Source organism: Dermacentor andersoni, chromosome 5 (assembly GCF_023375885.2).
Source record: "Dermacentor andersoni chromosome 5, qqDerAnde1_hic_scaffold, whole genome shotgun sequence".
Taxonomy (NCBI): domain Eukaryota; kingdom Metazoa; phylum Arthropoda; class Arachnida; order Ixodida; family Ixodidae; genus Dermacentor; species Dermacentor andersoni.
Genome location: NC_092818.1, coordinates 78,341,232 through 78,366,368, shown reverse-complemented (window position 1 = coordinate 78,366,368; position 25,137 = coordinate 78,341,232). Strand labels below are relative to the sequence as shown.

Below are 25,137 nucleotides of genomic sequence, written 5' to 3'. Positions count from 1 at the left end.
TCAGACACGGAAGTGGAATTATTCCTGCAGACGCCGAATAGCATGCCGTTGAGTTCCTTGAGCAACCTACGCCCAGGTGTTCTTTTTCTTAGTCATATTTGACGATGCCATAGGTGCTGCCTGTGGTATGATTATGATGATAATTATAGTACGTACCCACTACGAGGGATAGGCCAACAATCAAGTCACAGACAAAAACATAAGACCTGCAAGTACTCCAAGGAATATATTCCACACATCAAGAATAACGCGGTACTTAAAGGGACACTAAAGGCTAACTCGACGTGGACTGTTTAAACACCAGTCCAGAAACTTGGCAGCGCTTGTTTCATGACAAGACTTAGTTTAGGAGAAAATGGCGTCTGAAGGGTCCGCATACGTTTAGTGCAACTCAAATCTCCCGCCCCGAGCGGGGAGCTGTGACGTTGCATATGCCATCACCGTCGGTGAGTCAAACGGCGTCCGACAGACGGCGCTACGTTTTTTCTGTACTATACGCAAACTTCCGGCCATGGAGAAATCGAGCCAAGACGGAGCGTTGGATTCGCCGCTGCAACTGCTCTAGGTCAAGTGGCGTGGACCGTTCGGGAATCCCGCGACATCACACGGACGTGACATTTTCTGCTACTTTCAGTCTGTGTGTTTCTCGCGAGCCAGCAAAACCAGGCCATCACTACGCGATAACGAAGCTAGTGAAGCGCGAAAGTGCGGGCTGTGCAGCGTGGGGGAGAGAGAGAGAGAGAGAAAACGATACTATCTGACCGCCCGAGGCGTTGTGAAAGGTAACGTCAATGAGTTCTTTTTTCTAAAAATCAAATAGAACTGGACAAGTAGCATTTTCTTTCGTCTTATAGTGCAATGCAATCATCTTTTTATTACCAGTGGTTAAGTACTAGCGAGAGCATTATAAGCAGCTCATCATCGGGCAAGTACTTGAATGCCCCCGGGGGAGTCTCTAACCGCGTCCCGCATTTAACTAGATTTCTTGATTAGTGAAGCTCTGTTCACGTTAATATTGCCGCCTTAGATGTTCTCGAGCACTAATCTATCACATTTAGCTTTACTATTTGCATCTAATATCCCTTCAAAGCTTTTCGACCTACTGCTTCGTCATCTGCTATGTGTTTACGCAGTTTTGTGTCATACATAATTTTATTCTAGTGCTAGAAATGGAAACAACTAAGCTTCATCTGCGCGCACCGCCGTAAACAGGTAAATCCAGGGTATCTACCAACCTGGAAAACCGGGAAAGCCGGGAATTCTCAGAGATATCGAATAAACTGGAAATACTCAGGGAAAACTTGGGGAATTCGTGATTCTATCAGGGAAAATTAGCTGTAATTTTATTGAAAGGGAACGAAAGTCGCGGTAATGTTGGCTCAAGTAACAGAGAGGGATCGTAACGAATCGTCTTTTGACGCCGTGTAGTTGGCTGGCGGAGTTGCCAGTGTACAGTCAACGGCCGACTTTCCGGACGCCCGATATTCGGACGGCCTCGCGGCTCCACCACGATCAATGCATAAGAACTTCTGAAATTTCGGACGCAAGAGCCCTTCGTCGTCCGATTTTCCGGTCTTTTTGCCGTGACCGCAGGTCCGAAACGACATTAATCAAAGCCACCACTGCCGCCGTTTTGCAAGCAGATCCGCTGGCAACCGTTGCCACCACCGCGGCAAACGCTAGACTTACTGCTTTTGAAGTTCGCTGTTAAGCTTTTCGCCGTTCGCCGCCGTGTTTTCATCGATGGAATTCGCCGCTGTCAGCAATGACACCGACTCCGCCTTTGTGGTCCTCGTGATTGACTTTGAAACTCAGAAAGCACGACGCGTTTAATGCTGGTTTTTGAAAGTTAGCTTCGCCTCAATACACTGTTGTCACGCGGTGAAGTATACGCAGCAGTACTGTAGTCAAGCATAACAAGCGTGTGAAGGGGCAATTGTCACGGGACACAGTATGTATTCCTTGATTATACACGCGTCCGCCCGCCATCTCCTGTAATAGTACGGGCACTGATATGACTAATAAGTATTCTGGCAGGCCTTTTAGAATGTGCGCGTGGTGATTTGAGCCCTTAAGGGCAGTAAAAGACATGCATTCAATTTTTTCGAACTGCCAGAATTTTCGGACGTCTTCGTGGCCCCTAGGGAGTTCAAAAAGCCGGACGTTGACTGTACAACTCACCAAAAGAATGCTTCAAATGGTCCGTGGGGCGAACGCGCGCTTTAAGGAGGACACGAACAGGAAGGACCTACGCAATGAGGAATGAACGAGAAAAGAAGTTTGCCGCCGCTTCTTTCAAGGAGGTTGAGCTCAAAAAACAAGTCTTGGCTGACGACGAGATGTAGGTGTCCCTCATCCAAAGCAAAATAAACTCTTTAAAGCAGCGAAACGCAACACTGAGGCATTGTGCGCGGGCTGAGAGTATGTCAGGACATTTGAGGTTGGCACACCAGCCGTTGAGAGAATCTCACTTTTGACAAAGTTCGGGCGTCATACGAATGAGCTTGCTGTCAGTTGCTAGAAATAGCTCATATCCCCGTCAATCACGAGCGTCCATATTTGTGGACGCTACCTATTTTTGCCATTTCTGTGCAGTGGTAGCAAGGAATAGAGCACAAACATTAAGCTGGGGTAAAATGAACATTCCGATAGCCTAAATTACTTCTGTTTTACTTCTGAGTGATGTGTATCGTTACAGGGCACCACTTTGTTGAAGGCACTACCGTGTTTTACATGACGTCGGTAGCAACCTCGAAATTGCAGTTTCAGTTTAATGATGCGATTGACTTTTTCTTTTTTTACAGAAAAAGCAACTCTAGGAGGTTCCATATTCAAAGACTGGGGAGGGACATCCAATGTATATGTATATGTATGTATATGTATATATAAATATGTATATACATATTTTTGTTGAAACACTTGAGGCCAATTAACAACTTGTGCATATGATTCGAGCGGAGGATTTAATCCTTTTTGTGAAGAAACGTAGCACGACTGCCCTTACAATATTTAAACATGTTACTCTGTAATTATAATGACTCATCATTCAATGCTCAAAGACTCATTCTACCACCTCGGTTTGCTTTCAGAGGAGTCTCCATCACCACGTTTCACACATGTGTCGACAGTCGATCATAGTTCGTAACTGAAGGGGATATTCGAAAATATTTGTTTCTGTATGCATCTCCTTCTTTTGTTCGTATTTGAGAATGTTCGACTTAATTCGCGATGAGTTTTACCATTTTCTTTCAATGGTATTTTATTCGTTGTGCATTTTACGAACCTATCCTTTCTGATTTCTTTTTTGAATAAAGTCAATGCTATTGCTTATTATTCAAACTGGATTAAGTCTTTTTTAGCATGCTAACTGCATCGGGCGACATGGTGTCAACCTGTCTTGACATAAAACAAAGTTCTGTCTCACTCAGGAATTTTGCAAAGGCACTCAGGGAAAACCTGGAAAACTCAGTGAATTTGGAAGTGTCAACTTGGTAGACACCCTGTAAACCGCATTTAAGCAGTATTCAGACTTTCCTTTTAAGATAACGTTAACACGTTCTCTTCTCTTCTTCACACGCCGTGTATGTGAAGGACGACTCGTCTGGCGTTTTTTTTCTGCCAAGCAGGCAAGCACTGCAGAGAACGTTGATTCGCGGGAGCAGTCGTCCGCGCTCGCCTGTCTCGTCGCCCGCGGGGGGGTTCTTCGCAAGGAGGGTGCAGCTCGCTACAAAGCTGCCAACAAGCGCGGCGGGCGTTGTTCGCGATGTAGTCCCCCAGCTCGCCCGGTTCGCCGCGTGCCCCCCTCGCCGTTTCCCTTCAACGCCCCTTCCCTCTTCCTTCGGCGCCCTCTCTGGCTTCGTCGTATCTGAACTGATCAATGGGAGCGCGGAGCCGATGCGTCGTTGAAAGTTTGGAAAGCACTTTATTGATCCGCTCCTAGTCGCGCGCTGCGTCGCCCAGAGCAGGGAAGCGAAGAGTAAAACATAAAACAAGGCCGGGCGAGGACAAGAAAGAGCAGAGCGCTACGCGTCGGGTCTGGGGAAGAAGAGGCGCTGCTGGAGAAGGGAAGCGGGGGAGGAGGGGCGCAAGCAGCGTGGAGTTGGGTGAAGGCGAACTCAACCAAACCCGGCGCTTCTTCTGTTAACTGCTGCATTGCGCGACGCTTTGTGCGTGCGTGTGTGTGTGTGTGCGCGCGCGCAGCCGCCTAGGTTGGCGCTGGCACAGAAACCTCGGTCTTAGTAGCAACCAGCTCGTCCTCCACACACACACACCCTCTCCCCCTCCCTTTCTCCTCAGCTTCCCCACCGATCTCGGTTCTCCTCCTTGCTTTCCATCGGAGTCTAGCGTAGTCTGCCCGGCCTGCCCGTGTTGTACCCCCGCTGCTGCCGCCGAGCTTTCGTCCGTTCCTATATAGCTCACACTGCGAGAGAGATTCCTGGGAGGAAACAGGGAAATCGAATTTGGGAGCACTTCTGGCGCGAGTGACAGGCCTGTGTGCGCAAGCGGCTCGCCGGTTTGTTTGCTGCCCGAGTTGTGCGCTGAGTATAAAACACTGTGCACCCCCAGAACTGCCGCGAAGCCAAACACCCCCCCCCCCCCCCCCAGCCCGCCCCCCAGCCTTAACCCTCTTTCTCCACCCTCTCGTTGTCGCCGAATCTTCGCCTGCGCTCGTGAAACACACACACACACGCACAAAGAAAAAAAGAAGAAAACAGATAGAGCAAGTGCATCTTTGTGCGCCTTCGTTTTTGTGCGACGGCCGAGTCTGTTGATCGCCCCGGTGTCCGTTGTCTCTCTATTTGGGCTTTGGCCCAGGTCTGGGCCGCCCGGCTCCCGCTTTTACTTCGTGTGCGCTCGCTCACTCGCGGCTCGCTGGCGTGGCTTACTTGCTCCGTTTCGGTTCGTTCCTCCTGCTCGACGTCTATTTCTGCCGCGTGATCCGTTTTGCTCGGAGACGCGTTCGTACGTGTGCACTCTGTCGACACGATGCCGACGCTCATCTCGCCGGTTCGCTTCCTTTTTCTCTCGCTTGTGAGAGAGAATTCTGACAGTACGCTTTCGGCCCCGAAGAAAGGCCAGTTGCCTCTGCAAGAGCATGTGTATGTTGCTTTTTTTTTCTCGTTGTTATTTCTTCGTCCACATAGCGGAAACTTAAGAGAAACGACACTCTCGTTGAGAAAAGGGATAGCGCAGTTTTATATGCATGCCGCTGAAGTCTGGACCACGTGTTGTGATTTATCACACAATAAAATATCATCTAAAATGCGTTGGCCCATATTCGAAGTTTTTAGTTCCCAAGTGGTGTTTGCCATTGGCCGGCCCCGTTGACTAATAAGATGTCCAACATCACCAATGGCTACCATCTGCTGTTACGAACACATTTAGCACAAGTGCTTTTCAGGAATACGGACCGGGCCGTTGTGTATACGTGTAGTGTAACAGACAAATTCCGGTACGCAGAACTCCTGACGATGTTTTGAAGTTCTAGCTACAGTCGCATAGTAGTTAACGCCTTGCAAATTTAAGTAGACTTCTTTCTTCAATGTTGGAGTTGACTGCTAAGCCCAGCTCGGTCGATAACAGAGAAGGACAATCAGGAGGATAAGGGAGAGAAAAAATTGGTTATGGGAAAGGCAGAGCGGTTAGCATGAGTCATAGTATGCTTAGGAGAAGAAAGCCCCTGAAGGACAATACTTGAAGCCATCCATTCCCATTTTCATGTCATCATCACATTTTATTTCTTCCTCCACAGCAAACAAATGAACACGGTCAGAACTCCAACACACGTCGTTAATCTATGTTTAACAGACAAGCGAAAGGCAGGTCCTGCGTGCACTGGAGTGCATGGCAGAAGGTTCGGTGCTGTGAAGCGAAGCAAACTGAAAACCGTAAAGCATGGAATTGTTGTCTATACAATAAACTTTCAGATGCGTCTCTACAAGCGGTTTAGAAACAAAAGAAAACAGAGAACACGTTACCATTAGCTATGGTGAAATTGTAGCAAATATTTACGCTCGTTTAGAACACTGCGGATTGATTGATTATTTAAGTTGCCAAATGAACAAGATGCACTGAAAGACAGGAAAGAGCTCCCGACTAATTTTCACCACGGTATGTTTTATATTACTTCAAGGTTTGTATACGTTCAGCTTACCTTCGGTGTACGAGTGCTCATCCGCTTGGCAGTGCGGAAGCCGTGGCTCGGAATCGTACCCTCGACCTTTGGTTCAGCATCAGAGTTCGAGAGCCACTGAGCTACCCAACGGGCTTCAACAAAATGCGGGCAATAAGAAGAAATGATAGATTGCTGCAGCTAATGGTCACCGCACGTCGTCGCCTTTTTGCTACCTCGCACGTGCTCTGTCTGATACCGGTCGCAGCGGCGCCATTTCTATCGACTGCGGCAAAAAAAAAAAAACAAAAAAAAAAAACAAGGCTTGTGAGTTAGATTTAGGTGCACGTTCAACAACCCCAGATGTCCAAAGTTAATCCTGAGTCTTCGACTACGGCGTGCCTCATAACTGTATCGCCGTTTTGGCACGTAGTAGTGCGTAATTAAATGAGCATAATTTTTACAAAATCCCACTCAGCGGAATGCTAGCAGACTTGAAAGGGAGCTAACGCCGTCTTTGACATTGTTTATCGGTTATTTATACAGGAATTATATTAATAACCACTTTGCTGTTCTGTAGCTAAAGAACTAAGCGGCCTTAAGAAAGAAAGAGAGAGTATTTTTCTGAAGCACTGTTGCCGCATTCATTTACCGCATATGCTGGTCGGTGAAGCTACTGTTCTTTTTTTTTTTTCGATGAAAGCTCGTCTGTAATCTCCAATACATAAGCCTCACGTTTGTGGCGCGACTGGCTCGGGCGGATAGTTCTCGTCCATAAAGAAGAAAAAAAAGTGAAAGTCGCTGCTCCATTTCGGCTACGGTCTGGCTGTTATGACTTCCGCATGGTCGTCTTTTATATCTTGCAGTAACTGCGCCGAGAACGTGAAATGATTGAAAGCAGTCCGAATCCTTTATAACCTATACATCATTGCTGCGTTCAGGCGAAAAGTTAAAAAACATGCATAGGGAGATAGGCAGATATCAAATATGAAGTCGCAATTTCTTCCGAATTGCGCGCGTAGAAAAAATAAAAGTGTAACTTCTGGTTCGCCTCGCGCTTCGTTTGATCCATCATTAAATAACTTGATTAAAAGCCGACCTTTGACACTGAGCCATGTTTTATGTTATTTTCGTTTGCTTTGAACACTAAGGTCCTAGCACAAATGCACAGATTAAAAAAAAGAAGAAAAAGTAAAAAGAAAAGAGAAAAAAAGCTTACTCCACATATGCCTGGCACCGAAACTCGTTTATATATTTGTCTCAGCCGTACCACACTGAGAAAGGGGATACGCGAAGTACAAGCAAAAATAAAGGAAATAAAGATAAACTTCGTTCTTTCATTGGAGGCGCATTTTAATAACAGAAATTTTGCCACACCCTTCCGCTAACTTTGCAATCAATGAATGCACTCCTCTGAGCGAGCAGAGAGCTTCGCAAGGTCCCCTCCTGGAGCTGCAGCGGTTCATGCAAAATTAATTTCAGGACCGTCGCCCCGTCTGTGTTTCCCAGGAATTGATGCCGACATATCCGAGGGCTTTGTCTTTTTTTTTTGTTAAGTCTTTTGTGCTTGTGTTCTGCTCGCTTTATTTTTTAGTGTATTTCGCGTCGATGTAGCTGCGACTCCTCAACTCCTCTTATTTTTACGTTCTTTGAAACCGGTATGTATGGGAACAAGAAGCAGTATATTGAGAAACGTGGACCCTGCGGCCGGTACCAAGGCAACCTCGATGTGATGAATCTCAAAGGGGGGAGGTGGCGGGTTGAAATTTTGTCCTTTATTGAGCTACTTCTGATGAGCTGCCATATTTCCTTGATCTATAGTTTCAAGAGGAGGAGTCATACCGACTTCGATTGAACACGACTTTCGACCGGTGTGAACTCGCGTTTTACGGTTGAGGCGGCGATGCGTCTTTCTCTGAGGTGTATTACTTCGTGCACTTTACCGCATTTTGTCAAGTGAACCAGAACTGGTTTTAATTTCCAGCAGAATATTGTATTTGGTATTGTGTGTGTATATATAAAGTCCAGTGAAGGCTCTTGCTTGTCGGCTTCTTATGTTGTGAGTAAGCGAAATCCTTTGGTTTACTTTCTCCTCGGTCATTACATGGCTAGGGTCTCGAATCCGACAGCTTTGATGTCTTCAGATAGCGCGTGTGGGTTTATTGACCACTTGCTTTCACCCAAAAAGTTCAAGTACTGCGTGGCGCATGTGACAGACAGGGTGTTCTACGTCCACGGCCATGGCGATGAGTGGTGGCACTGGCTAACACTGCTAGGGTTAGTTCGAGTAGATAGATATAAATACCCCGGATAGTGGATGCGAAAACTGCGCCGTGACAGCTCATTTGGTAAGAGCGTCGCACTCGTAATCCGAAGTCATGGGTTCCTGTCCCACCTGCGGTCACTTCTTTTTTCATCCACTTTCATTTTCATTTAATTATCATTTCTCTATTGCAATGAATAAATAATAATAATTTGCCATATGCTGTTCTTCGTGCCATTTTTTGTTAGTTTCTTATGTTCTTGATAATAAAAATCTAGCCCCTTGGTTTCCTTTTTTCTCGTTAATATTAAGAGGGTCATTATCATCATCATCATCATATCATCATCATCATCATCATCATCATCATCATCATCATCATCATCATCATTATTATTATTATTATTATTATTATTATTATTATTATTATTATTATTATTATTATTATTGCAAGTCTGATTGGTCGGGAAATGAAAACCACAGTGAAAACCCGATGATACTGTACTCAGATACTTCGCGCAGTGTGTCTGTATGCCCGTCGAATCGCGTAATGTCGCAGTTGACATTTCTGAGCGCGCAGTCAGCACGTGCAGGTGCCTCGAACAATAGGGTCTCCCGCTAAGTGTGAAGTGCGTGCTGTCGTTCGATTTCTGCATGCTGACGGGTGAAGCGCAGCCGAAATTTGTCGACGAATCAGTAATGCGTGCGGTACAACTTTCACGAGTGACAGCAAAGTGCGGCAGTGGTGCAGCAACTTTGAAGCAGGGAAGGATGCGAGTGCCTACCGATGATCTTGTTCAGCGAGTGGATCAGGCGATCCGAGAAAATTGTCGGCCTCTAAATTTCACGGTCAGCTCTCTGTACCATAATGAGTGAGAGACATATCACTCTTGATAATGAAAATTCTTGCGGCCGAAACGCCGAGTAAAGAAACGTGTAAATGAACAATGCTCCATATCTTAAAATTCGTTTGTACAGCAAGCAAGGAGGCGTTGACTTTATGACTATCTGTACGCGCATATTCTGGATGTATATAGCAACGAATGAAACCCACGGAAAAGGCAGAGAAAGGTTCACTTTAAAACTGTTTAATACATTCATAGGCAACATATTTATAGGAGGCTTATTTAGGTATACAAGGCGTCCCACGTAACTTGAGCCAAACATTAAAAATATGAAAATGCCACGTGGTTAGACAGAACCACGGTAATGTTATTTGCCGTCGCTAGGAGATACTCAGATTACTTTATTCATTCCGACTAATTAGATAATTATCCTTAATTAATTAATCAACTTCTCAAATATTATAGTTAGATGAAAAGTTTGAATGAGAGAATTGTAACGCAACTTGAAGAACTCGCGATATATCTGTTGCTCAATACGTGCTTTATAAAAGTGTTTTTCCGAGCCTGAAAGAAGCCTGCGAATACACGCAGAGTGCCTCGAGCGCCAAGTCACGTGATTGCTTCTCCGGTGTAAATTATTATTCATTTTTTTTTTTCAAACTTTTGGGCTGCCAAGTCCTGGGTGCAGCCATTACACGAGTCTCTACGGTAGTTAGGACTCCCGAAGAGCAGTCTGCATGCGATTAGTGGAGACTGGCGCAGCAACGTCAATATGCACAACGGCGTCGTGCTCGGGCTAGGCAGGACGCAGCGGTTCCTGCTCAAACCAAGCCGCGCACAGTTGAGACGACTGAAGTGCAGAGCGATGCGATGAGCGACGAAAGGAACAGCAACGTCAGTACGCACAACGGCGTCGTGCTCAAGCTCGGCAGGACCCCAGTTTAGGGCTGCGTCATATTGGTCTATCGGATCAGGTGATACCGCAGCTCCCCTGGCCAACCACCTTCACAGCGAGTATTGGAGCTCATTTCTTTAGCGAAGCTGTTAGCCTCGTCGGCGTTTAAGTCGGTCGGCATTTTAAGGCGAAGCCTTAAGCGGCTCATACATACCGGGTAGTCTGGAAAGTGCGGCGTGTGGTACAGAAAGTAATGTGAGCTCGCCTCGCGCAGACACATGCTCGTACCACTGCTCGTGCCACTGCTCGCGCGTTCGTCGCGTTGTCTTCTTCCACAGCCGGCTTCGATGCCGCTCATCACGCCAGCGTTTCCACACTGCCCCTCGCGCTCGTGCCACTGCTCTCGTGTTCGTCGTCATCTCCATCCACAGTTGGCTCCGACGCCGCTCATCATGCAATAAGAAAAAAAGCAAAGTTAAGATAAAGTTAATTCAGGCACTCCAACGGACGACCTTCGATGGGAGTGGAACCCCCAAGCGCATGTAGAAGTCGAATACAAGACGTTTGGCGTTAGGTCGAAGTTAATGAAGGCAGCGTTAATTAATATAGAGTTAATTCAGGCACTCACACCCACGACCTTTGGTGGGAGTCGAACCCACGACCCTTGATTTTAATTAGGGTGAAGTTAATTAAGGTACCGTCATTTAAGGCACTCGAACCCACGACCTTTGGTTGTAGAAAACAAGTAATAAAAAGTAACAACGCATTCGAATGAGAATGTCAAGTAATTTAATGAATGTCTCTTGAGTGCGCAGGCTTTTGCCTTCACCCTCTTTGGCGTATGCTAAAGTGACTGTCATTTTTTTCGTGTCCGTATACGCGGTGCTCACATAAAAACAAACGGCAGCTGAAAGACTCTGTGTTTGAGTTTCCGCGTAACAGAATTTTGTCTCGCATATTCAAATTGCAGTCCGATGCAGTCATCTCTGCAGGTTGTGTGTAAGTCGTACTTTACGCATTTTCTGACGCATTTTACTTTGAGAAATTTTATTCTTGTAGGGGGAGGGCCTACAAGAATGAGGATGTGTGCTGTGGTAACGGTACCGCCACCTAGCGGCCGCGGCCGCTCGGATGCCTTAAGCGGCAGCTGTCTTTCAGTTTACGCATTACAAATTTATGTTTGCTCGTGTATTTGAATAAAAATTTGAAGCTATCATGTCTGTAGCTCGAGTACAAGTGGTACTTTACGCATTTTCTGACGCAACTTACTTCTAAACATTCATTGAGTTAAATAATACACTTGCGCCTGGCGGAGCTCCTAGAAGAATGAGGATGCATTCGCATGCAGCCTTTCCATCTACGTGCGGGCACGCATAACCTACGTATCTTGTGGTGGTGGTGTAACGTTGGAAGGGAGGCGGATTTTTATTGCGATAGTAATTATATGGACACTCCAGGCGCATTTCTGCTGTCGGCGTCGCCGTGAGGTTCCGTATGAGTGAAAGCGTGTGAGGATAAGCCGGCGAACGCGGTTCAATCTCGCGTGCGAGAGCGAGGAACGCGGTCCGGATGCGTGCCCTCTCCTATGGCGCGCGATGCAGGGGGGTCTGGCGAGGGAGGAGGGACGTTCTTCTCCGGCGGCTGTCAGGGTGTCTCGATCTCCTCCTCGCCCACCACTCAGCACAGAGTGGAGACATTCCGGCGTCTACTACGGCGTTGACCATTACAACCATTACTCTAAAGCAATAAAACATAACATACCCCCCCTCCCCTCCCTCAGCAGTATTACTGGTGGTTTTCAACATCGTCGCTGGAGATCCACTTTCGCAGGGCCGGGATAGTGAGTCAAACTTTTTGTAGAAGGGACTGCAGAAAACACCAGATGACGCGAACATCGGATGCAACGTATCCTTTTAAAAGTTGATGCTACACACAGGCTCTCAAATATTGTTGCTCGTGTTTAGAAAAAGTTTACTTCAACAAGCGACGATACGAACACTCAGTCACACTCATGGCACAGTTCCACCTGGACGATAACATATACAAAATACGAAGTATTGTATGCATGTCACGTTTTGAAAGAAGTGTCTGAGCCCACACTCACTAACATATAACCATGTAGACCCACGGAAACGCACAGTTACACATAAACTGTCACATTACACAAGGGTTATGTCCAATGATGATGCGACTTTACATAGTTTTGTAGCGATGGTATGAGATGTGTATATACAAAAATGATCATGCATACGAGAGCACACAGGAATCACGGGCACCTACATATGTGCATATTCAGTGAATACCTTTGATAGACTAGTGTGTTTAGAAAAAGTTTATCAAGAAATCCAAGTGACGTTGTAGTTGTGATAAGCAGCGAAGCACATGCCTGTTTTGTGCTTGCCATATATTTCAGAAGAGTCATGCTTGCTCAAGGTAGCCACGCAGTTTGTATAAAAATCTTTCTAGACGGCGCCTGAGAAATGTTCACTACTTCATGCACTGACCGAGAAAATCTCCTTTCGAATCTACCCTTTAGTGTCGTTACAGAAATTGAAAAAAAAAAAAGATATTTTTCATTCCATTTGTAATATATAGTAATGTCGCGGAGTTTCATAACGTCCTCCTTACTTCAACTGCGACGCCAGAAATGGTGCGTTTAAGCGCGCATGGGGGTGCGAGAAGGGAAGCTTCTTTGATCTAGTTGCTTGTATTGATGCTAAATGGGCTCAGCGTTTTTTTTTTTTATATTACACTAATGTAGATACTATAATAAATTGAAGTTTTCTTAGCGAACTCCGCTGATCGCGGCTTGTGGTTTCCTTCCGAATAGCTAGAATAACACAGAAAATGAAATGATTACGAGTCCGATGATGGGATAGAACTTCAGTCTCCCAGCGTAGCATCTCGAGCATTTGACCATTAGCCAACAATTACACGCGTACTTCCTTCGTGTCGGCGCCAAGTAGCTTTTCAACACGATTGGCTCGTGCGTCTCATCCCATCGCACGTGAGCGCGAGAGGACCGCGCGAGATCCCATGCACGCGCGCCAGTTACCTGAAGGTGGCAGACCCAAGAAAGAAACGCGCGAATAATGGTCAACCTTACTCGCCGTTCTTTTTTCGAATAACATCACGCACCTATTTCCACCTCGTGATATCACTGCGTGAACACCTCACATTGCACGTTCGCATGCTGTGATGTTCGCACTTCGACATAGCCTTTGTTAACGTAGTAGATAAGCATTTGTTGAAATTAGAAAAGTTGCAGCCTGCAAGTCGGAATCAGCTAGCTCAAGACAGGGGCAAGGTAATTGGAGGTCGCTGGGAGAGGCCTTCGTCCTGCCGTGGACACAAAAATAGGCTGCTGCTGATGATGATGATGACATAAACATTGCATGAAGTCAGCGTTGTCACCTGTGGTGTGCACAAACACAAACACTGCATGAGATTACACGTTGCAATCATTACGCATATTAGTATGCATATCATTGTTTTCCAGCATTAAGTCCTTCAGGAAAGCTTTGCGGTCACGTAGATTACAACGTGTGTGTTGTACGGCTATATATATATATATATATATATATATATATATATTGCCGTGTCTCTTCCCTTTACCACCGGGAGGCGGCAGCTTCGTAATGAATGAAGTTTTCATTTTCCTGGAAGGAGATCGATTCGAGCGCGTCTGCTAATCGCTCACTTATTTGCACGAATTTTCGTGCTCGTGTGTTGAACACAAGCAACGTCATGATGTGCACCACCTAAACGTAGCAACTGAGGTTAATTAATACAGTGTCTGCATGATTTTCACATCAGAGAACGTCGACACATTTAGCATTAACACAAAGAAGCTTCGCTTATACGCCAATTCTTAGGGTGCCTGTTTGGTTAAACCGCCATATGCGCGCTTCCACGCAGCATTTATGGCGTCGGCGCCAAATTAAAGGCGTTGTCCTCAAACTGCGTGTCCCCCCCCCCCCCCCCCTATTATTCTACAGTATAATAATAAAAAAGTACGTGTATCTCGATTTTTCTTTTTTCTCGCAGTCGACTCGAAAGAAGATCAATCTGCGAGTACATGAAATACGTTGGCTTTTTCTTTGGGACTCGAGAAATATTTTTACGAAAGCTGCATTGCAACTTTCAGTAACAATGAATGTAGTGAAACATATAGTAAGAAAAAAAGCAGGTACCCCTATGGTTTTACAGAAGTTTTGCTATTTTCTGCGCTAAACTGTGTTTCAAACTGCGCGCATCTATACTCACCTGTCAGCGATTGTCGCAGGGGGGTGGGGGGTGGGGTAATTCCAAACGATTGCTGACGCAACTGCATCAAAACAGGAATAAATTACGCTGATCTCGCGGACTGTGATAATCGGTGTGCGCGACAGGTCCCCTGGTGGTCAGAATTAATGCGGAGTCTTCCACTACTGCGTGCCTCATAATGAAATCTTAATTTTGACAAGCAGGACCCCACATTTCAATTCAGTTCTTGCGTTCAAACCAAGCGGGTTATATGCGCGCAGCTGGTCTTTACTGTCGTGTTGATGATGCGACGCTGGCGGTGCAACGAGCCACCCACTCTGTGCTGCAGAGCATTAATTTAATCACGGTCCGGTATCCTATAACAAGCAGATCGCAGCACACGTGGAAGAAGCCTTTCTCGCAAGGTGGCAAACTCATTCCTTTTCTGGTGAGGAAGGGCCGGACAGAGAGAGGGGGAAAAAAACCTTTATTTCTCACGCCAGCGTCCAGCGCTCACCTAGGCCGAGTTGCGTAGCCATTTTACAAGCACTCTTTTCGCGGCACCAATGGGAGAGCCCTATGGCTTAGCCTAAAGAATTACAGCTATGCAAATAAATAGAGAGAGACAGAGAGAGAGGAAATGCAGGTAGGTGAACCAAATGGTAGTTTCTAGTTAGCTATCCTGCACTGAGGTGGGGGATATAGGGATTGGAAGAGGGCAACGAGAGGGAAAGAGATAACAAAGTCGTTCCAATTACAGGTGTTCACACAGGTCGTCGATCTCAAGTAGGGCAGTAGCCCTTGCACGGCCTTCTGATGCGATGTTAAAACCTGTCGATGTAGTACATTTTTTTCTTTCGACAGTGGCTGGTCGTCCAACTAGTTGAGCACGACGGAAAGCAATTGTCTCTTTTCAGTGTACTGCACTCGCCATCTCCTAGCCCAAAATTGGACAGGTCTCAGGCGGTTGACTGGAGGCGCCTTCAAACCAGAATTTACACGAATCCGGTACATCTTAACAGCATGTTTCCGGAATTATACCATAATGCCAAATGTAAATTATATGGTGTTAGAGGGGCCACCCTAGAGCATATACTCTGGGATTGTGAATAGTCCTGAGGAGAATGGCAGTCCCCCCGGATGAACTAGAGGCGTGGTGGAGAGGCGCGCTGAATAGCTCAAATCCTCAGGACCAACTTTGGGCCATCCAGCAAGCCCGGCAAGCTACCGAGAGACAGGGTCTGCTTGCTGCCACCGACGCGGCCTTGACCAAGGTTATCAATTTGCAGGATATTTAATAAAGTAGTCACACGCACTACCATATATATAGAACATGACGAATTGTTTCCTCGTCGCCGCAATGGCCACATACTGCGGTGGGGGCCATCCGTATGCGGAACGCGTGGGCGTTGGTAAACGCGACGCTCAACCATAGCCTACATAAAAAGGGTTGCTTCTCTTAGCGGAAGTCTTGGTGAAAGGCGAATGTTTATGAGGAAGCTTTAGCTCGGGTGCTCCTATCTAAATATATACATGTAAAAGGAGAATTCGTTTTACTCGGTAACCACTGCACCAAATTTGGCGCGGTTTGTTGCATTTGAAAGTAAAACTTAAAATCTAGTGACTGTTAGTCTGGAATTTTTCGTTAGGTCGTAAATGTTTTATGAAAAAGTGGCAAAGATCGAAAATCTTCAGAAAACGAAACTATCAGGTTGACAACTCTAACTCAGCAATTAAAATGATATCACCATTATGTTAATCGCATCTAATAGTACATGTAAAGCGGAAAAAAATTGATATGTTACACATGAATCTCAAGAAAAATTATTAATACGGAAAGCTTTTACAGATCCCTCGTACACAACATAACAAATTCACGTAAGATATAAATTGACATATCGAATTTGTCCGCTTTGAATGATCTCATGGATGCCATTTACAGAACCGTTATATCTATTCTTGACGCAGAGCTATTAATTTGTAAACTTCGGGCTTCTATAGTTCTTTTTTCAAACTTTCAAGTTTTTGAAAATCACTTAATTTTAAGAAAATGCAGGCCCTAAATCGAAATTGAGCTTCCAAGATTCTATATAAGTTAACTTTCTCTCTCAATTGCAACAAATTTCAATAAAATCGGTTCAGGGGTTATCTCAGAAAAACGTTTTACGTTTTACATTTATTTGAATAGGACGAGTCGGAGTTAGGCCCGAGCTAAAGCTTCCTGTTAAGGTAGGATCCAGGCTGTATAAACTAGCATGCATAAAGTATGGTTCATTACCATCCAATGTGGTGCATTGGCATGCAAGCAGGCGGAGCATCCTTGCAGCATCTCACAGCGGGATCGACTGGTGGTGGAGCAGCTTGATGAAGAAAATCGAGGTAACATTACGTGTGTCCGCTGCGCATATGGGTACAGACAGTGATAGCCGACAATCCATGTCACAACCGAGGTGGTTTTCTTTATATATGATAGTTATTTACGTTTTTGTTGAATGATTGACGCCTGGGACGCTCGGTGACCGTGTGTGGATGGATGTAACAATTATGTGTTTTACCTCTAGGTATCAACGTACACTGTTTTCCAAGGCACGGTCACCTTTCATGTTTTTACTAGTATACCAATAAGTTTCCCCTTAGTACTTGTCGTTTCTTGTCAACCCTTTGTTCCGTTTGGAAACACCGCGCCTGTCGTGTTAACATAGTGGAAACGTTGCACACTGGTGTTAAAAACTGTGTAGCGAGAAACAGTGAAACTTTAGCAAGCTACCTGAGGAGCGGGCTAGGGATGTGCCTTAAGGCGGTATTATGAATATTTCATATGTAGACCCGTTTCTTAGAGATACATGAAAAAAAAAAAAACAAGAATGCGAAGATTCGTCTTATAGTAGGAGAGAGCACAGTTATGCGTTTCGATATTGTTGCGTAACCGATAAAGCTTTCATTGCTTTATTCATTTCCTCAATCAACACACATCAATATCAGGAACACATATAAATTTAAATAGAAGTAACACTTTATTATCCAGCTGTGCAGAAAATCTTCCATGAAAAGTTAAAATAGGCAGAGGGGCAAAGGTATTCGGCGTCCTCCTCGGGCCAGTGAGAAGAAAGAAGAAGTATTTTAATGACTGGAAAATGTAGAGAGGTCGGCCGGATAATGGAGCATCTGGCCTGCTACTCTACGTGAGGGAAGGGAAAAAAGGGTCACAATGGGGGATGATAATGGGAGGAACGAGGTGAAGGACACATTACACAACTGGTATCACAGGCGTGAGTCCAGGCCCGTGTCACCTAGGAAGCATGAAAGAGCACGCATTGTCTCTGTCGTCTGCCAACTCTGTGGCCATGCGCCTAGCAAGAGGTCCTCCGACAGTGGTCCATTGTGTAAATGTCTCAAGGTATCTGCCATTGTCAGTCTTTCGCGCGCATACTCAGGGCACACCACGAGCACATGTTCTATAGTCTCTACAGCGCCACACACTGAACAGTCCGGGGAGTCTGTCCGTCCAATAATGTGCAAATATTTGCGCGTGAAGGCGACGCCTAATCGCAGTCTGTGTATCAGGCATGTATGAGGGCGTGGAATTCCACGCAGAATAGGAAATTTCATATCGGGATCCAGCCTTTTAAGGCGGACGTGACGAGCGTCTGGCTGGGCCCAGTATCTTCTCGTCGCACTCCTCATTAATTCCGACAGGAGGCATGTGATGTCCGGTCGGGAGAATGGCACTACAGTTCGCAGGCCATTGCTGAGGGCGCGCCTTGCTGCAGCATCGGCCATCTCATTACCGTTGAGCCCACAGTGTCCCGGGATCCATTGGAACACTATGCGGTTGTGTTTTTCTTGAGCGCATGAAAGTAGCTCGGTGATTTGCAGTGCCAGAACCTGATATGCGGTGTGGCACAGGAAGCATCCCAAAATTTGCAGCGCGGGTTTTGAGTCCGTGAAAATGCACCACTCTTGAGGTCTTTCCCCGCTGATGTGGCGAATCGCTTCCCGAATAGTCACAAGCTCTGCAGCGGTTGATGTAGAATTATGGTCTAGTATGAAACCTCGAGTTATCTGTTGGGCTGGTATCACCACAGCTGCTGTTGATGCTTTTGGTGACGCGGAGCCGTCTGTGTAAACATGAACATATGTCTGGTATTCTGACCAGATGTACGCGAGAGCAAGTTGTTGTAGTCCACTGACGGGAGCCAATGATTTCTTTAGTATGCCGGGGACATGTACGCATACGGAAGGTTGAACCATCACCCACGGTGGTTTGACGGGGTGATATGGAATGGCATAGCCTGATGTTATGTGGGGTAGATGGCAGCGGAGCGCACTTGTGAAACTGCTGTCCGGCCGCTCATGTAGAACCGACGTCAGTGGATGGCAATGGCGTCGTGTCAGTAAGCGTAAATACACACGAAGTGGTTCGTGGGACAGGTATATCGATAATGGCCATACGTGGGCTTCCTCAATTGCGCCTTTGTTGAAGGCACGCCGTGGCAACCCGAGGCATATTTTGAGTGCCTGCGCTTGAACGCTCTCTAATGTCCGTAAGCAGGAAATGCTCAAGTTTGAGAGTATCGGACGGTTGTATCGAATGTAGCCTACGAAAAGAGACTGATAAAGTCTTAGTAATGAGCCTTCCGTGGGGCCCCATTTCATGCCTGCTGCGAAGCGAAGAACATGGCAAAACAGATGAAGTTTTTTCAACATATTAACATGCCTCGTCCATGACAAACCGCGGTCGATGATGATGCCCAAGAATCTGTGGTGGGAGACATAAGGTATTATGACACCGTTAATGGAGATCGGGTAGCGGCAGACGGATTTGCGCGTGAATGCAACCACAGCACATTTTTCGGCAGCTAAGAGCAAACCCTGACGCCGTATGTATCGTGAAGTAGATGACACAGCCCGTTGTAATTTCGCATGTAGTTGTGGGCGTGTTGTACCAGAAGCCCAGATGCAGATGTCATCTGCATATGCACTGATGGGGATGTGAGGTGGAAGTTCGCTCACCAGGCCAATCAGTGCCACATTAAATAATGTTGGGCTGAGAACTCCTCCCTGAGGAACTCCACGGCATACCTGATGACGGTTGTCTCTCCGGCAGGCGTGGACATGTAAACGAAACGGCCGCTGAGGTATACATATCTCACAATCCACAGGTAGAGCCGGCCGCCAATGCCCAAGTCATCTAGGGCATCGAGAATCGCTTCATGAAGGATGTTGTCGTAGGCCCCTTTGATATCTCAGAAAAGAGCGGCGACGAGTCGGCGTTGACGTTTTTCATGTTCCACTGTCGTAACGAGGTCAATGACGCTGTCCAGTGAGAGTGAGTGAGTGAGTGAGTGAGTGAGTGAGTGAGTGAGTGAGTGAGTGAGTGAGTGAGTGAGTGAGTGAGTGAGTGAGTGAGTGAGTGAGTGAGTGAGTGAGTGAGTGAGTGAGTGAGTGAGTGAGTGAGTGAGTGAGTGAGTGAGTGAGTGAGTGAGTGAGTGAGTGAGTGAGTGAGTGAGGCCAGTGAGAGTGTCACCAGAGAAGTGGGAAATAGCATCAATACAATATCGGCTAATAACTCGACAGTAACGGCACAATTATTAGGAGAAATTAAAGTAGGCATAGAAAAAAAAAACAATGCGCGTACGCGTTTCCTTTGTCGCAAGATCAGCAATTATCCCGAGAAATGTAGTGAATAGAACAACAGCCTTACTGAACTCGAGCATTGCGGTCACAGGGCCCCGCGAAATATGACCGCAACGACAGCATTACATTTAGATAGAAGCATAATTGGCCGATTATTTATTTATCCATGGAGTTTACTGCTGTAAGAGATATAAACCCAAGGGGATAGAAAAGGCGCAGTGGCGGAAAGCTATTGACCAAAGGGAGCTCTTTGACGTCCACCTAGATTAAGTTACACTAGCGTTTGTACATTCTGCCACCGTGAATGCTTTGGCGAACGCCCACTGAAACTGTGTCTTTATGAAGGAAGAGAGCGAGACAAAGAATTAGGTAGACAAAGCGGTTAACCAAGGCCATGTCCGTTTCACTACATTGTGTAGACGGGGAAAGGGAAAGGGTGAAAAAAATGATGCGAGAAGGTTTGTATGGTGTGAAGCATATTGTTATGGGTACTGTATGTGTGTAACGCCGGCGACGAGAACACGAGGACGTAATACGGCCGCTGCTGCTGGTGCCAGCGTTCGCAATCCCCGTTCTCTATCGCATGTGCCAGATTTTGTTGTTTTGTAGTCCGCCTTAACTTTGTCTTCCTTTTTCTTTTTTTTTCTTGTGCAGATGACTCCATCTGAGAGACCGACGCACGCGATTGCACGAGCCGTTCGTAACCTACCCTGTAGAACCGGGCTTTTGTAGACTAGTCGTACTTTCAGAAGCTCGTTTCTACAGGTATCTTGCGAAACTAGCTGACCGCTGCTAGACCTTCAGGCAAGGCCGGCTTACTTCACGGGCTGTTGCGACCGCCTGGGAAGGCAGCGTTCGTGAGACACCAGGTAAAGTCATGCATTCATAATGCCATCATCAAGGTGAGCTGGTTGATCTATGCGCCTTCTGTTCTCCGTTGAGTGCCAACAACATGGCGCGTTTTCTTCATGCAGGAGATGAGCCGGCGTCGCGTCGAGCAGTGTAACTTGATCTCCCATCGTTCAAGGTGTTGCATGTTGATCCATGAGGGCGCAGTAAATAACCAGTTAGTTATTTGCAGTGATATATATATATATATATGTGTGTGTGTGTGTGTGTGTGTGTGTGTGTGTGTGTGTGTGTGTGTATAACATTTTTGTTCGTGTTTGTGTGCGTGTTTGTGTGTATGTCCTAAAAATATCCTGTGTGCTTTCGGGGTGGTCAGGACCCGCATTCGCAAAAACCTTGTTATGCTGGAAGATTGCGTAAGATTAGCGGCCAGCCATTGACAATGACCACTTACGAACGAAAAAGTTTCTAAACATGGGCCCTGCGGATATTGCGAATGGATGTGGAGGTTGCGAGAGCACTTGATTAAACGTGTTCATCTCGATTGTTTGATTTTTCGTTTTTATTTCACACATGCCACAGACTGTGTGTCACAACTGCTTTGTGGTGATATGTCCTGAGCGAGGCCGCGTAGTTCCGCGATCCCTTTAATCTCATTTCATTTCGCCTTTGATCTGCCCCACTCAATAAGCTCAGTCCAGTGTTAAGCCACAGACTATCCCTTACTTGAAATGAATATGTACTTATTCATTCCCCATTGGGAGTGACACATGCTCACTATATGGTGCTCGCAAAAAATCACTTGAAAAAGCCGCAGTAGGCATATTTATGTTATGCGTGACTGAGGAAAAAAAAAAGAAAACGCCGACAGGAGCAAACACGTCAAGAATCCAAAATTACGAAACGAAGTCATTGCCACAGGAGACGTTTTGAACGCTTCAGTAACTACTCAAAACGTGTAGCGCAAATATTCTCCTGACACTGCCCGAAAGGGCGCAGTGTGGATAGGTGAGGCGTGATGCGTCATTACCAACACCTCAATAGGCTTACAGTCGAGGCACGCCGTCGTCGGGGGCTCCCGAATAATTTTGACCACCTGGAGTTCGTTAACCTGGTGCACCCCAATGCACGGCAAACGGGCGGTTTTCGCCCCTCATTGAAATGCGGCCGCCGTGGCCGGGTATCGAACCCGCTACCTCGTGCTTAGCAGTGCAACGCGAAAGCGAATTTGCCACCACGGCCGGTATGATCCGTCATACGCAGTCCGCGAGCCCAAATAACAAATAAGCCCTTTGTGTGTAAACTACGCTGTAACGGCCGGCTATTTCCTGCTTATTCACAGGCCCCGGGGCTGGGAAGAAGCTGCCAAAGGCTCTTTCCCTAGTTCAAAGTCCATAGCGACCGAGCAAAACCGAGTGTTTGACCTGTGTGCATATTTCTACTTGTATCCGCACTTTTGTAATCGTTGATTTCAACAGTAAATAACAAAATTTCTGTCAATTATAGAAGCTTATTCCGAAATAGATTACAATAAACCGCTCTTCAATAGTATAAAACAAAACTCATTGTTTTTTTTTTTGACGATTACTAGACACCACCTCCACATCTGCATATCTAAAAATATCAAATTTACTGATTTGGCTGAATTGAATGTGTTAGTCCGCTGCAATTATTTACAGTTACTTTTTCCTTGGCAACGCTGTGTTTTATGTGTAGATTGTGGTGTGGAAAGCACACATGGTAAAGTATTACACGCTTTCTTTGCGGAATGATTTGTTCTAATTCTTTAGTGCTTATTTTTTCTTTTATAGGGCATGCCTGATGACTTTCACTCCAAGAACGTGCAAACAGGAGCCAGAACTACCATTGAAAAACCCTGTTAGGTGGATGACCGGAAACTCAATAAACTACGAATTTGTATAACATTGTCGTAACTTTCTCGAGAGAATAAATTTAACTTTCGTTGGAACATGCGAAGAACGACGACGATTAGGAGCGGGTAGCGACTCCCCAGTACTATTGTCCAATAAAAATGGTTTCAAATATTTTGGGACATCACAGGGCTAAAAAGAAATTAATGAATTTCGCGGCGCTTCTAATTTTCTTGTTCCTGCATAACACTGATTAACCAATTACTAGCCAAGCGGAGCCGTATCACAAATCAAATTTGCTAGGAAGAAGAGACTTGAGCGTTTGCAACAATAGGAGTCCGTGCGACTTGATAGCTCGCTAGTGAGGGAACGCTCCATTCGATCGAAATGACTCGTGTTCTTGGTTTTAGTGGCAGTGATAGATTGGCCAAATAAACGGCACTCACTCCTCAATATGTCTGTTTAGCTTAGTACTCACTTGGAATAATATTCGCCAAAATTAGACTCGGCCTGTTTCACTCGGTCTTGGAGTCAACAATACCAAGCGCTCGGACGCAAAAAAACCGTAAATCAGATGCAGCTTGGTTCACTCCGGCTCAGACGCACAATAAGCAGAGAGCCAGCAGGAAACTCTCGGACTTGTACTCTTCAATGCCAGGCTTAACTAGGCCCACTCAGACTCGCGGGATTTCGCAGACTCGACCTCTCTCGGGCTGGCTTACTTGTGCTCATTGAAAGGTGGACTCAGTCAGAGTGACAGACTGTGGGCTCTCATTCACAGAAACGCTGAGTCGCTAACTTCACTCCGACTCACCGACTTATGCCGCCAAGCCTTCGCATTGCCAGCTCATTCAAAATACATACACGTGGTTCAACCATATTTTTTTCTTTTCGCGTTCGTGCCTGCAGGAGCGAGCGGGAAAGTGCGGAAGGGGTGGAGATGTCGCACACCATTAAAGGCTGCAAATCCATACTCACTCTTTTCTCTTGCGCTCGTTTGTATCCTTTCACGCACTGAAATGACACTGTTTAGTAAATTCCCAAAGTTCGCCTGTTTTTCCAGTTCACTCCTCAACAAATTTTTAAGCCACATGGCTGCATCGTAAACGAACTGCTTTTTCAATTCGCGTGGAATCGAAATTCAGTGCTGGTTATTTGTTATATGTGGCCAGTGGTTTCGTAATCTTGACGCCTTCAGTTCGACACGTAGTGTGCAATTTTGCTTCGTTCTGTTTTACCCCGCTGGGCCTGCAGGGAGCCACTCTCCGAAACATCCAGATATTGCTAAATTGTCATAACGCTAAACAAGTTGGTAAGGATTCATAAGTCTAAAAGAAGGCGTAAGAAACATGGACGTAGAACCGAAGAACCTTCCAACGGAAGTGCTGACTTAGTAGCTCTGTCCTGTTATCGTGTTTAAGAGCTTCTTGCCAGCTTTTAAATAATTAACCGCAGTGTAGTAACAATGGGCAAGAGTTGGGAAAAGAGGAAACAGGGGGCCGACATCACCATGCTTTTCGTTCGTAAACGCTGGTCACCATTGGGCAATTGCCTTCCCTAATAATATGTCCAACGTCACGATCGACTGTCTCCTAGTCATGCGTGTAGTTCGAGCGTAAGTGCATCTTGCGAATACGGACCCTGTCCCGTGTCCCACAAAAAAGCATTTACGCTAGAATTGTTTGTAAGTGAAAACTACAGGCAATCCTGACTTTGGACATACTATTAGCGAATGCGACCAGACAATCGCATATAACATTTGCGAATGAAAAGTTTCATGAATTTGGTCACTACTTCTTTTTGACGATCAGCCTTTGGTTCCTGTATATGTTCTTGGACACGGGACAGGGCTTAAACACACTAGACAAAAGGGTTCAGCGGGAAACGTAAAACCCCTTAAAACTTCGTAAAGTAGTGCCACGCTTTGAAGAATGCCGCCTCCTCCTCGCGGGCTCTGGCCGAGGCCACCGCCGCGTCGCTATTGGCCTAATAGCATCACGTGGGCTCTCGCGCCTTGCTTCAGCGCCACTTTTGCTCGAGAAGCGTCTACGGAGTGACGAGAAGCGCATGTTGGCGCCGTTGCTACGCTCGAGCAGTGTATGTGGCGCCACGCTCGAGGAGGGACCATGAAAGAGAGGAGAAACGAGGAGGAGGGAAGGCGGAGGAGGAGAGTGTCGCTACTTTGCGAAGTTTAAGGAGCTTTAGGGAAACGCAGTCTTGGAGGTGACCAACAGCAGAGCGAACGTGCAGCCAACGCGTCGGAAAGGTACTTGTCGTCAAAGGTTGTGGTCATCTAAACGCTTAGCACTAATTCTTTGTCGCCTTTTCTTTGTCCGAATCAGCATCTCAGGTGAATCTTAGTCTCCCGCATACCATTAGTTGACCGACCCATACTTTCCTTCATGACCTTTGGGTTCGTATTC

The 25,137-nt window shown here is 46.2% G+C and overlaps 1 long non-coding RNA gene across 3 annotated transcripts in view; it reads left to right on the top strand.

Annotated features, from left to right (window-relative positions):
- Window positions 1-22,766, top strand: part of LOC129385016 (uncharacterized) — a 47,206-nt gene extending 24,440 nt beyond the window's left edge. For 2 of the 3 annotated variants that reach the window (XR_008612547.1, XR_008612546.2), the window contains exons 2-3: window positions 20,649-21,060; window positions 22,655-22,766. This is a non-coding gene — a long non-coding RNA (uncharacterized lncRNA). The remainder of the gene's footprint in view (window positions 1-20,648; window positions 21,061-22,654) is intronic. The other variant, XR_008612548.1, reaches the window with a different exon arrangement.
- Window positions 22,767-25,137: the final 2,371 nt, after the last annotated feature.